General features: G+C 43.8%; 1 pseudogene; it reads left to right on the top strand.

Moving 5' to 3' along the window:
- The first annotated feature begins 387 nt into the window (after positions 1 to 387).
- On the top strand, positions 388 to 10,218 carry LOC102857727 (annotated as a pseudogene).
- Positions 10,219 to 12,588: the final 2,370 nt, after the last annotated feature.

A 12,588-nucleotide genomic window follows, 5' to 3' on the forward strand; every position in this document is an offset into this window, starting at 1 on the left:
TAATTGCCCCCACCCCAATCTGGTCCCCTCACCTGACTGAGGACTATGTGGCCAGGGACAGCGTCTCCAATTCCAGCACCACCGTGTCACTGCCCTTCCCCTTTATAAATGGCAGAGGGAACCTGAAAATTGTGAACAGGCTCCCCCCAGGTCTAAACATATTTTGGCAGAAGCATTCAACAGATCAAAATATGTGGTGCGTTTAGGATGTCAGTCCTCTTGGACATGCTGCCACTGTTAAGTGTTATCAAGTAGACAGCTCACAGTGACTTTCAACAATCCATTGTATAGGTGATCATCTTCTTTGGTTTTCCAAGGAAACCCAAACCTGCAGGTGGAGGGGCACACATCCCGCCCACAGGCGGCGGGGCGCATGTCATATCTTCCATGCAGGCGGCCGGCGGGTGCACACCATCCCCCAGCACGGGCGACTGGCGGGCGCTCACCATCTCCCACGTGTCATCTCCCACGCAGGCAGCCGGCTGGTGTGTGCCATCTCGTGCGTGGGCTGCCTGCGGGCGCCATTCCCCAGCGTTGGTGGCCGGTGGGTGTGCGTCGTCTCGTGAGCGGGCAACCGGTGAGGGTGGGTGCGTGCCATCTGTTAGTGCGGGCGGCCGGCAGGCACATGTCATCTTGTGCACAGGCAGCTGGCATGTGCACACCATCCCCCAGTGCGGGCGGCCAGCAGGCTTGCGCCATCTCGCGCACAGGCAGCAGGTGGGCGCGCGCCATCCACCCACGCAGGCGGCTGCCGGGCGAGTGCCATCTTCTATGCAGGTGGCGGGCAGGCGCAAGCTATCTCCCACGTGTCATCTCCCACACGGGTGGCTGGCGGTCGCGCTTCATCTAGTGTGCTTCCCCTGCCACCGCCATCTTGGCTCCAAGAATTCTCCCCAGAACATGTCCACTTTGCTGGAATGTGGCAGCTCTGCTGCACCAGTACTGGGGAGGCCCAGTGCCCACTCTCCATCCTGGGCAAGGGATTCCATAGGTTCAGGCTGGGGAGCTTCATGGAGCTGCGGCTGCGGTGAGGCGCAGTGCGGGCTCTGTGGGAGGGGGTTGGGAGCTGCGGCACTCACCTATTCTTCCTTGGGAATCCTTGAATTCCTGTTGTTGAGCCTCAATCTTCACTAGAGACCAGTCATCAACTGTTTAACTGTTCTATTATCAATAAACAGAAGTCTGTAGAAGGCCATAGTGGCCCTGTTCCAAGTGGTCCGCTGCTCCCGCAGCTCACCACATTGTCTCTGCCTCTGCTGCCATCTTGGACCCTGATTCCCAGGCATTTTAAGAAGTGAAGCTCACAATTTCAAAATGGAATGTCTGTGCTGGTGTAAACCCATCATTTCTGTACTGAGCACAGATTAGGAACATAAATAGTGCTGAGAGAACACCAAAGGCCAACAACATAATTGACTCAGTATCCTTTTTTTTAAAATAGAATTTTTATTTTATACTGGCTTAATATAAAGTTCATATAATTGCTTTTTACACCAGAGCTTTCCCATTTCCATTACCCACCCCTCTCTCCACCCTTTAAATTGTGTGACCACCACCCCTGCCCATCCTCAGCCCTCTGCTCCCCCTTCCCCACCTTGGATCCTCATACGCATTTTACAGTAATGGTCTTACACAGTATTTGTCTTTATGAGACTGAGTTAGTTCACTTAGCATAATGCTCTCCAATCCCTCTGAAGTTAGGTAGTCATTTACAAAATCATTGCTCCTGCAGGCTGCATAGTATCCGTCATGTGAATGTACCAGACATTCTCAATCTATTCATTTGTGGTTGGACATTTGACCTGTTTCCATGTTCTTGAGATGGTGAATAATGCTGCTATGAACGTTGGTGCACAAGTCTCCATTTGTGCCTCAGTTCTCATTCTCTTAAGGTATATTCCAAGCTGTGAAATAGCTGAGTCATATGGAATTTCTTTGTTCAGCTTTCTGAGGATACTTGGCTCAGGATCTTAAAAGAAAAGGGACATCATGAGCTTCATCTCACCTTAACAAAGCCCCTATTTGACCTATGCTAAAGATGCTATAGGGACTCTGGTGACCCAGTAGTAAGGAGCTGTGCTGCCATCACAGAGGCTTGTGGTTCAAATCCACCAGTTGCTCCACAGGAGAAAGAAGGTCAATCTTTTTTTTTCTCATTTACTGCCTTTGAAAACCCACCAGAGAGGCTGCTATGAATTGGTTCTGACTCGACAGTATGTAACAACAACAAAGATGTTATGGTATAAAAATGACAAGCATGGGCTTACAAGAAAAGCAGAGAAAGTGAGAGCACGTTTCTGCCTTATCTCAAGGTCCCTGAGCAGAGTGAGATGAGATGGACATCAAAGGACAAGCATAATGTCTACTACAGCCTGGCCAAGGAGAATGGCTGGCGCACCTGCAATGCTTTCAAGCTGCTGCCATTCGATGAAGAATTCCAGCTATTCCAGGGTGTGGTGCAGACCATTGATCTGTGTGCAGCCCCAGGCAGCTGGAGCCAGGTGCTCAGCCAGAAGACTGGGGGTGGACATGGCGTGGCTGCGCACTTGCAGGCTATGGCTCTGCTGCCAGGTGTATTACAGATCCAGGGGGACATCACCCAGCTGTCTACTGCCAGGGAGATCATCCAGCACTTTGAGGGCTGCTCTGTAGCCATAACTCCAGTATTGAAGCCTTCTCTCTCTATCAGAGTTCTGACCCTCCTGAGGGCTTCACAGCAGACCTGACCAAACCCCTACCGGGCCACATTTATGCCCCAGATTTTAACCAGCCAGATGGTCCTGCCCACGTCATTGGACCTGAGCGCCTGTGATTCGACTGCAGTTATTCTCTGGATCTAGAGGATGGCTCAAAATACAAATATACTCCACCCACACAAACTCCCATCTCTCCGCCATACCAAGAGGCCTGCACACTGAAGAAGAAGGGGAAGCTGGCCAAGGAGATCCGCCCCCAAGAGACCCCCTATCAGCACAGTGGACATGTTGCCCCAACTCCTAGCTGTCCCGCTACACCACACCCTGCAGCCCTCTGAGGTGGAAGATAGTCATAGGAAACATTCACCTTAACATTTTAAGCCTGTTCAACTCAGAAGCTCTTCACTATCAGGAGAACAGGAATTTGCATTGACAAACTCCACATGCCATCATCAACATCAATGGGGCCTGAACATACAAACCCCAAATGAGAATCTGCAAGAACCACATAAGCAGCAAAGAAACTGCAGAATATCTGTCTGCACTGCAATGGGAATTCCAGAGTGAGGTCTTACTTCTCTAGGAAAATATCTTTAAGGTGTGCTATTTACATCCAGAATTTACTCCTACAACAGATTCTTAGCCAGGGTAGAAATTAGGGGTTACCATGAACTTAATGAAGAAAATATTGCATGTTTATTTTAGGTAATGTAACTGAAATTTCGTTTCTCTTCTTTTTGCGAATTCTGGCACTAAGTAACAGTAATAAAAGCAGTAACTTGCAACTTTAGAAAAAAAAATGTCAAGCCTGAGTGGAAATAAAATATTTCAAGTACTCTATGTTGTGTATTTTCCAAATGCTACTTGTTATTTTTGAGACCTTCAGCTCTAGATAACATAAATTATTTCCTCAGTAGAAAAACATTGTGAACCCCCATTATTTGCTTCCATCCATAGTGCCACGAAAGTCATTGAGAATGTGTGAAAGCCATTCCTCAAAAATATAAGGAATCATGTTGCTTACCTGGAGGTAAAACTCAGCAAATCTTAACTCCATGGAGCCCAGTAAATAGAATATCTGGTCAATAATTATTTCTAATCAGGTGGAATCTGCAGGTAGAGATGAGACCAAGATTCTAAAGTCAGCCTAAACTTTCAACTGCTCTTAGCAAAAGATTTGAGGACTTTGTTTTTCAAGTATAAGAAATCACCCAAAACAATTGCTGCAATTTCTAATCCACACCCTATTGCCTACTGACATTGTCCTAGCCCCCTCCCAGAGAAACTCCTCGGGCACTAACTTTGCACAGCCGTCTGTCTCTGCCTTGTGGAGGTATGTACAGTAGTATCACTTCTCCCACTGGCCTATGTGTGCTTCAAAACCTGTGGTCATGTTTGTGCATTTTTTTTTTGCATTTTTCATTTTTTCTTTCTTTTTTATTATTTTTTTAAATTATTATTTTGTGTGCGTGTACCGTCAAATCAGATCTGATAGGAGGATATTGCGCCTCCTCCGGAAGAGCATCTGGTGGATTTGAACCGTGTTCCTCTGGGATTGCAGTGCAGCTTCTTGCCACTAGGCCACCAGAGCTCCCCCACATTTTTCATTTTTAAATTATCTTATGAGTCCTCTTTACTATCTAAAAGCAATTTCTTGTCCATAAAGCACTTGTGGGATTGTGCAGATTCTATAGCATATGGATATCAAATGAACAAGAAAAAAATTCACTCAAATCCAAAGGATGTGGGTTTTAGGATCTGAAATAAATTTTATACCCTGACTAACAGGCTTTATCTGTCTTACAAATCTCTACTGAGCTGAAGTCTAGGAGGGAAAGGTTTAAGGAGATAAATTCTTATCCAAAATTGACCCCTGCATGATGACAGGGAAAGAAAGATATCTCCGCTAGTAAGGACATGGATATGGGGAGAGTCTTGGTCAGATGTTTTGTGTCTGTTTCTTTTCTGTCTTTTCCTCTTTCTCTCCTTTCTTTTTACTAGCTTATCTCTGGGGTCATCATGCTTCCTCAGCACATAGTTAAAGTGGCCACCTCCTGTTGGCAACATGTAGCTCTGTAGATGTTCTAGCCACTGGCATCACAAACAGATGTGGATTTTGGGAGAGAGAAATAAACATTAATAAATAAATGTGGTGAGGGAAAAGAGACAAGACAACTCTGATTCTCACCCTCCCTCTTTCTCCCCATCCCTTCTCTCTTCCTCCCTCACTGATTCCCATCAAATCAGAACTGACCCTTAGATGACCCTCCAAAGGGTTTCATGTCACTAAAACTCAAACCAAACCTGTTTCTTTCTAATCACCTCTGTCTTGGGCTGGCCCTATGGGTCAGGGTACAGCTGTGCTCTGCTCGGTTCACAGTGACTGATCTTTTTGGAAAGATTGTCAGGCCTTTATTCCCAGGTATTCATGGTGGATTCAAGCTTCCAACCTTTTGGTCAGCAGCCAAGCACACTAACCTGTTCACCACTCAAGGAGTCTGTAAACCACTCAGAAGTATTCAATGTGTAGTAAACAATTCAGCAAAATGCTGGAGCAGTTGGATTGAGGAACATAAACCTCACGAATACACAGACCTCTTACCACTGTCCTTGGTGTATATTGCTGTCTCTGAAATCACTCTCAAGCTCACCAGCTCTGAATATTAAAGTTTCCACAATCTAGCTCACCTTCCTCCTTAATCGATCTCAAATGGTCACCTTATATCCATGACTTTCACATATTCTATATTCAGGTAAGGAGTTCTGGTGGTGGCATAGTGCATAGTACATTCAAAAGGTCAGCATTTGAACCTACCAGTGGCTCTGTGGGAGAAAGATGGGGAGGCAGTTTCTTTCCATGAAAACCTACAGCCTCAGAAAAGTGGTCTGCATCAGAAATGACTCAACAGGAGTGGAGTTACTAATTTTTTAATAGTTTTTCAATTTTGTTGTATTATTTCTGTGTGTGTGTGTGTACCACCAAATCGGATCTGCCTGTTACAGGAGGAGATTATCCCTCTTTCTTCAGCAGAGCATCTGGTGGATTCAAACTGCCTGCCTTTGGGATTGCCGTGCAGTTTTTTGCCACTAGGCTACCAGAGCTCCCTTAACAAAAGCTCATTTAACAGAAGTTTATTAGTTATCTTAATTGTTGTTGTTGTTAAGTGCCGTCGAGTCATAGACAACTCATAGTGACCCTATGAACAAAAGACCTGAACACTTATATAACTTTCATCGTTTCTCCAGGTTCATAGGGTTTCCAGAGCCAAGGTATTTCGGAAGTGGATACTACTCCTGCTTCCAAGCTTGTTTTAATCGGGGAGCTCCACCAAACACTGTCCACCATGGGTAACCATTGTCACATTTGACACATCAGCGTCACAGTGTTTAGCATTACAGCAACCACAAGTTACCTCTGTAGAGCAAATGGACACACCAGTGCTATGCCATTTAGAAGAATGTTTGACCAAAAACAATTAAAACCAGGCCTGAGGGCCGCAGATTAAAATCACCCACCTTTGATTTGGTAGCATAACTTTCTATCTACTAGGCCAACAGAGCTCTCTCTATGTTGTTGTTTTTAAGTGCTGTCGAATCATATCATAGACGACTCATAGCTATCCTATGAATGAAACAATTAAATAACTTGAAACATTTGAACCTGAACACTTGTCTAACTTTCACTGTTTCTCCAAGTTCATAAGGTTTCCAGAGGCAAGCTATTTTGGAGCTGGATGTCATTAAGGCACATTAGGACACCCCAATGGAACAGAGTTCAGTATCATAGCCACTCCAGGGTACCTCAGTACAGGAAATTGACAGACACTGCAGTGCTGCACCACTGAAAAAAGTGTTCCTCTAACTTATAATTACACTAGGCCTCCAGAAGGTGGTGTTAACTCTAAAAAGAGGTTTAAATAAAAAATATCCAAACCTTCCACACCCTCAACCAAAGCAAGAGGGCTCACCTTTCAAGGTAGAACTGTTTCCCCCAGTCTCCCTTTCATCTGTTCTTATTAACTGCAGCTGAGCCATAGTGACTCTATGAAAAAAAGACCTGAACCCTGTTCTATGACATTGATTCTCTATGTTCATAGACTTTCCAAAGGCATGTGGTTTTGGAAGTGGATGACATTCCTGCTTCCAAACCTGAATTAGATATATTTTAATTAGTTTTAAAAAATAATTAGGACAAGATGGAACAAAAAAATTTATCAAAATACAGAATCAGAAATTCTTTCTGAGGAAAAAATGCATTTGGAACTCCTGGCTAAGAAATTTTTAAAAAATTATAATTGTCTCTATTAGATTGAAAACAAGTTTGAGGAAACCACATATAAAATCCAAGGAAACACAGACAAAACTATAGATGAAGTTTTTTTAAAAATTCATATAAAAAATTGAAAAATACAAAAGCAGCAAATTGAAATTTGTAACATTTTAACAATCTTAATCATTAATTCTAATAATATGCTGCACAGTGGGACTACTACAGCCACAGGCTCAGACGCTGTCCCTAGAAGCTTACAATCACCTGAATAGGATGATGGCCAAATTTTAAGGCAACTTTAATGCAATGTGAAGTGAACTGACCAGGATTGTCCAGGGTGCGGACTTGACTTGACTAAAGATCAAGTTAGAATCAAGGAAGTTGTCCTGAAGGAAGAGGTCTCTGACTGTGTACGTGTGTTTAGGATTTCTGTTTATCTTGATGACTTTTTAAAAGATGCGTCGATTTTTCAATCATGAAGTGTTAGGGAATGTAGGTAGTAGTCAGGGCTGGATTATCCAATAAGCAATGTGCACTCTGGTCCAGCTGCACCTTGCCCCGCACTGCAGGGTACAATTTTACCTGTTCCTCATCACATCACATCACATGTGGTGAAACTCCAGTGAAATTGCTTACCACAGATCAGCAAGCAAACACAATCAAGTGTGGGCATTCGCTCAGTGCTAGCTGGTGCTCATCGTGTTTTCCAGCTAATCTGCTCCTGAGTTCAGTGGTGAGCAGCTTGTGATGCTGACGTTTCTGGAGATCAGCCAATTAATGGGCTGTGACCACCACAGGGCCATCCTTCACATAATCAAAGCAGATGTCCTGAAAGTAATCCTGACTTTCTGAACAGCTGAAAGATTTCTTTACTGGGGGGCTGCAAGCTTAGAGAATAACTGAATTAAACATGGAGACGGGAAAGTCAATGAACAATAACAACAGGGAGGTGCTCGCTCCTTAGAATAATTAGCCACACAAGATCAAAGAACAGCTTGGCTGGGCAGGGGTAAAGCTCAGAAGGTACCACAGGACTGACAGGAACAACTATCAGAGGAAGGAAGCAGGAAGAATGCAATTATAATGTAGATGTGTAATTAATGTCATAAAACAAAATTAATATGAAGGGTTAAATAGAAATTCAATTTGCTCTGTAAACTGTGATGTTTGAAGTCTCGTAGACTGCATATATATATCACTCAGCTAGAGTAGGTAGGTGCTCTGAGCAGTTCTGAAAATCACTGCTCTAAAAAAGCAAGTGCTGATTCTTACGGTGAAGACCCTAAATAATGCAAACCTTTTTGTAATTGTGTCTACCTAAGGCAAAGCCACTATTTTACTATTTTCTCTACACAAATGTGGTATGTCACATTTTACTCTACTTATGCAGGACATAAGTTCCAAAAGAGAATTTCCAGGTTCATAAAGGCCTATAATCGACTTGCTATAAAGCTTGAGATTGAATCCAACATGCTTTTAGTAAGTGAAGCCACTTGTCATCTGTAGCTGTAAATTCTGGTCAATATTTGTTCTGTTAAAGATTGTTGCCATTTCTGTGCTATATTCCCTCCCCATCCCCCCATTAATATATGTGCACATTTTTTCCCTGTTTCATCTGTTTTTTTTTCATTGTCTGAGATAAAGTAATTGCCCAAGTGTTTGCCGTCTGTTTTTAAAACCCATACTGGTAAGATGGGCCCAGAGTCCGTCCTACCAAGGACTTTTCTTACCCTGCCTTCGGATTCCGGCTCAGGGCTTGAATTTCATTCCTGATGACACTAGGGAGAAAAATACATCTGCCATCTCAACTCTGGAACAGCAGCTCACAGGAAGTTTACACGAAGGCCATCTGACTGGCCTCGGACACTAATTTTTATGACGCAAATTTATAAATGGATTTTTATAAAGGACTATGTTTTATATCAGCATAAATAAATGGAAGAGATCACTACTAGTTCTAAACAATTGTGAGAGAGAGTGCCAGATGAAAGGAAGAATGCACATGGCTGGTTGTACCTAAGAGAAATTCAGAATGCTCAGCTGAAAAATGCCTCAACCCTTTCAAGTCTAAGAAACCGCCTCGCGTGGCCTCTAGATTTCTAAAGAGGAATTCCCATCTAGTTTAGTTTCAGTACCATGGCCTTTAACAATGCTTTGTGCCAGGTTTGCCAAAGCACCTCTCCATCTCGGTATCCGGTGAAAGCCTGTTATTTTCTGAGTAGACGTTCCCATGGAATATTGTCTTTAAAATCAGATTGTCTCTTCTCTATAACGAAAGCATTTTTGTTTTCTAAATGAAAAAGTAATATTTTCTTAATAGATATCTGTGCAATAAAGCTGAAGTAGGATGTGTGGTTTTTGCAAATGCTTTAACAGCTGAAAAATTTTTACATTTGTAAGATTAATATATTGTACTGGTACAGAATAGTTTTAAATTATATTTTAAAAAGCTAAAAAAAAATTTTAAAAAAAGCTAAAAAGAAAAAATCTGTGGGCTCTGGGGAAGGGCTGTCTCATTCCGGCTGCAGAGTGAATCCACGCTCAGGACGAGGCGATCCGGCTCCCGGGAGGAGGCAACAAAGTTCCCTCCGTGCGGCTGCGCCCTCCTCGCCGAGGGAAGGGTTTCCAAGCTCCTGCGGGCCGTCATCTTCGGCCCCCGGCTCAGGCAAGGCGCTGTGTGCCAGATGATGGCCCAGATCTTCGGCTTCCAGCATCTCTCCAGCGGCCACTCCTTATGAGAAAACATGCAAGTGAATACGAAGCTGGTGAAATGGCAACGCAGTACATACAGAACGGTCTTTTGGTTCCAGACCATGTGATCACACGCCTACTGATGTCTGGAGAATGGGCGAGAATATCACTGGCTGTCCTAGGACTTTAATACAGGCAGAAGCCCTGGACAGAATCTGTGAGCTGGATCTAGTGATCTCTTTGCATATTCCATTTGAAAGACTCAAAGATCTTCTCAGCAGACGTTGGATTCACCCTCCTAGTCGGAGAGTATACAGCCTGGAGTTCAATCCACTTCATGTGCATGGCATTGATGACATCACCGGTGAGCCATCAGTGCAGCAGGAAGATGATAAACCTGAAGCAGTTGCTGCCCGGCTTGGACAATACAAAGTAGTGGGAAAGCCAGTCATTGATTTATACAAGTGCCGAGCTCTGCTCCTGCAGTTTTCTGGGACGGAGACTAACAAAATCTGCCCCTATGTTGACATGTTCATCTCAAACAAGATCACAATTGTATAGAAGCATGCAGAGCCTGCCCGATGGAATAGCCAGGAATATGTGGTCCTTAGTCTAGTTGTATGTGAACTGTTGTTGCCATGTCTAAATTGTTGTTATTAAGTGTGGTCCAGTCGTAGACAATTCATAACGACCCTATGAATGAAAGTCCTGGACACCTGTATAACTTTTGTCCTTTCTCCAGGTTCATAGGCTTTCCAGAGGCAAGCTATTATGGAAGTAGATGCCACTCCTGCTTCCAAGCTTGTTTTAATCAGGGATCTCCTCCACCAAACACTGTCCGCCATGGGTAACCATTCTCGCATTTGACTCATCAGTGTCACAGTGTTTGGCTTCAAAGAAACCACGAGTACAGCAAGTGGACATACCAGGGTTATATGACCTAGAAGAATGTTTCACCAAGAACAATTAAAGGCAGGCCTGAGGGCCACGGAGTAGAGTCAACCACCTGTGGCTTGGGAGCATGACTTTCTGTCCGGTAAGCCAACTGCTCTCTCTCTATGCTGCTTTTGTTGTTAAGTGCCATCGAGCAGTAGGCGACTCATAGCGAACGTATGAATGAAAGTCCTGGACACCTATATAACTTTTGTCCTTTCTCCAGGTTCAGAGTTACCTCTGCAGGCTCTACCACTCCTTCCTTACACTTACTCTAAGGGTCAGTGCCCCCCAACCACCTTTGAAGGGCAGAAAAAAAACAGTAACACACAATGAGAAAGACCCCAGAAACTTCCCCTGCCTGACTGCCACCAGGAGGAGCGGCCATGGAGATGCCAGCCATCCCACCAGTTAGCCAGCTGACTTCCAGAGTGGAGGGAGACTCCAGCCCCCAAGACTCATGAAGGATTTTTTTTAATGTCCAAATTAGAAGCTAGCTAATACATCTTGCAGTGTCTAGTTTAAATGGTGAACTGATATGAAAGCTAATGAATAAAAACTTTTAATAAGTGATGCTCTGCCTTTCAAAAGGAGAGGGATACCTGCACGTTTAAGATCTGCACCGATCTCAAGCTCTTCCTGAGAGAGCAAGCACAAGTTGCATGGATTTCAAATGATACATGGTTTAAACTCCTGCTAATTTTAACAGCCATGTTATTGCTCTCATAGCCTTTTTCCAAGTGGTATTATTGGTCTTTGGGTCTCTCTATCCCCTCAAAGGCTATTAAACTACAGGACCCTCCAACACCAACACCAAGGGTTATAGCCCAGGTCCTGCCCCAGGTTCTCTGGTATGTGCCCTCTCTCCAAAATGGGTTGAAGCCAAATACTGTTATTTTCTCTGGTCTTGAGTGACTGTGTCCAGAACATTTTGCTTTTTCCAAGTCCTTAAGTAGGAATGGCAGCTATTCCACAGCCATGCTTCTTTCAGAACTTGGCTTTTACTATTTTTGTATTTAACTCTCTTATTTGCACATCTGTTTTCTTCCTTCTTGAGTGATATTGATGGTTGTAGCTTTTGTCCCTCTCAGGTTCCTTTTTGTAAGGGCTGACTACGTAGATTGCTTCATGCACCAAGAATGAGCTATGCAGAGGGTCTTACATTGTTGGTGTGACTCACATGGATTGACACTACTTTCTTTTTTGGGGGGAGGAATCTCTAAAGTTTCCAGAAAGTTTTTAAAGAAAAAACATCAGAAATAACACCCACTCAAATATTAAATGATTGTGTCTCATATATGGCAGTAATAAGGTCCTAGGAAATTACAGAACTGAAGGAATATTTTCACCTTTTTAATTATGAAAACAAAAACATATTATGAAAATGCTGCTAAAGATGATGATGACATTTTCCCCTGAAAATGGCCCAGGCATATCATCAATGGTAAAGGGAATGGAACATATGGGGTTGAGGAAAATGTTGCACTGGTTGTGCCTGAACTGAGTATGACAGCTTTATGATATGGGAAAACAAAATATTTTAGTCTATTCCAAAGATGCATTTTATGGATTGGTCATAAAGTATAGAAACAAAGAACATAGTATTTTGTTGTTGTTGTTGTTATGTGCCGTCGAATCGTTTGCGACTCATAGCGACCCTATCCACAACAGCCCTAAACCCTGCTCTATCCTGCGCCAACCGCACTGCCTCTGACACACCCATCCCTATTATCCCAGTCACTGAATCAATCCATCTCATAGAGGGTCTTACCCTCCTGCGCTGTCCCTCCACCCTCCCAAGCATAATGTCCCTCTCCAAGGACCCGTCCCTCCCAGCAACCTGTCCAAAGTATGTCAGACAAAGCCCCAGAATCCTTGCCTCCAAGAAGTAGCTTGGTTTAATTCTCTCCAAGATGAATCTGTTTGTTTTCCTGGCAGTCCATGGTACATTCAGTACTCTTCTCCAGCACCACAGTTCAAAGGCATCCACTCTCCTTC

The sequence above is a fragment of the Elephantulus edwardii genome, unplaced genomic scaffold, assembly GCF_000299155.1.
Source record: "Elephantulus edwardii isolate Elephantulus edwardi_28Jun2011 unplaced genomic scaffold, EleEdw1.0 scaffold00177, whole genome shotgun sequence".
NCBI lineage: Eukaryota > Metazoa > Chordata > Mammalia > Macroscelidea > Macroscelididae > Elephantulus > Elephantulus edwardii.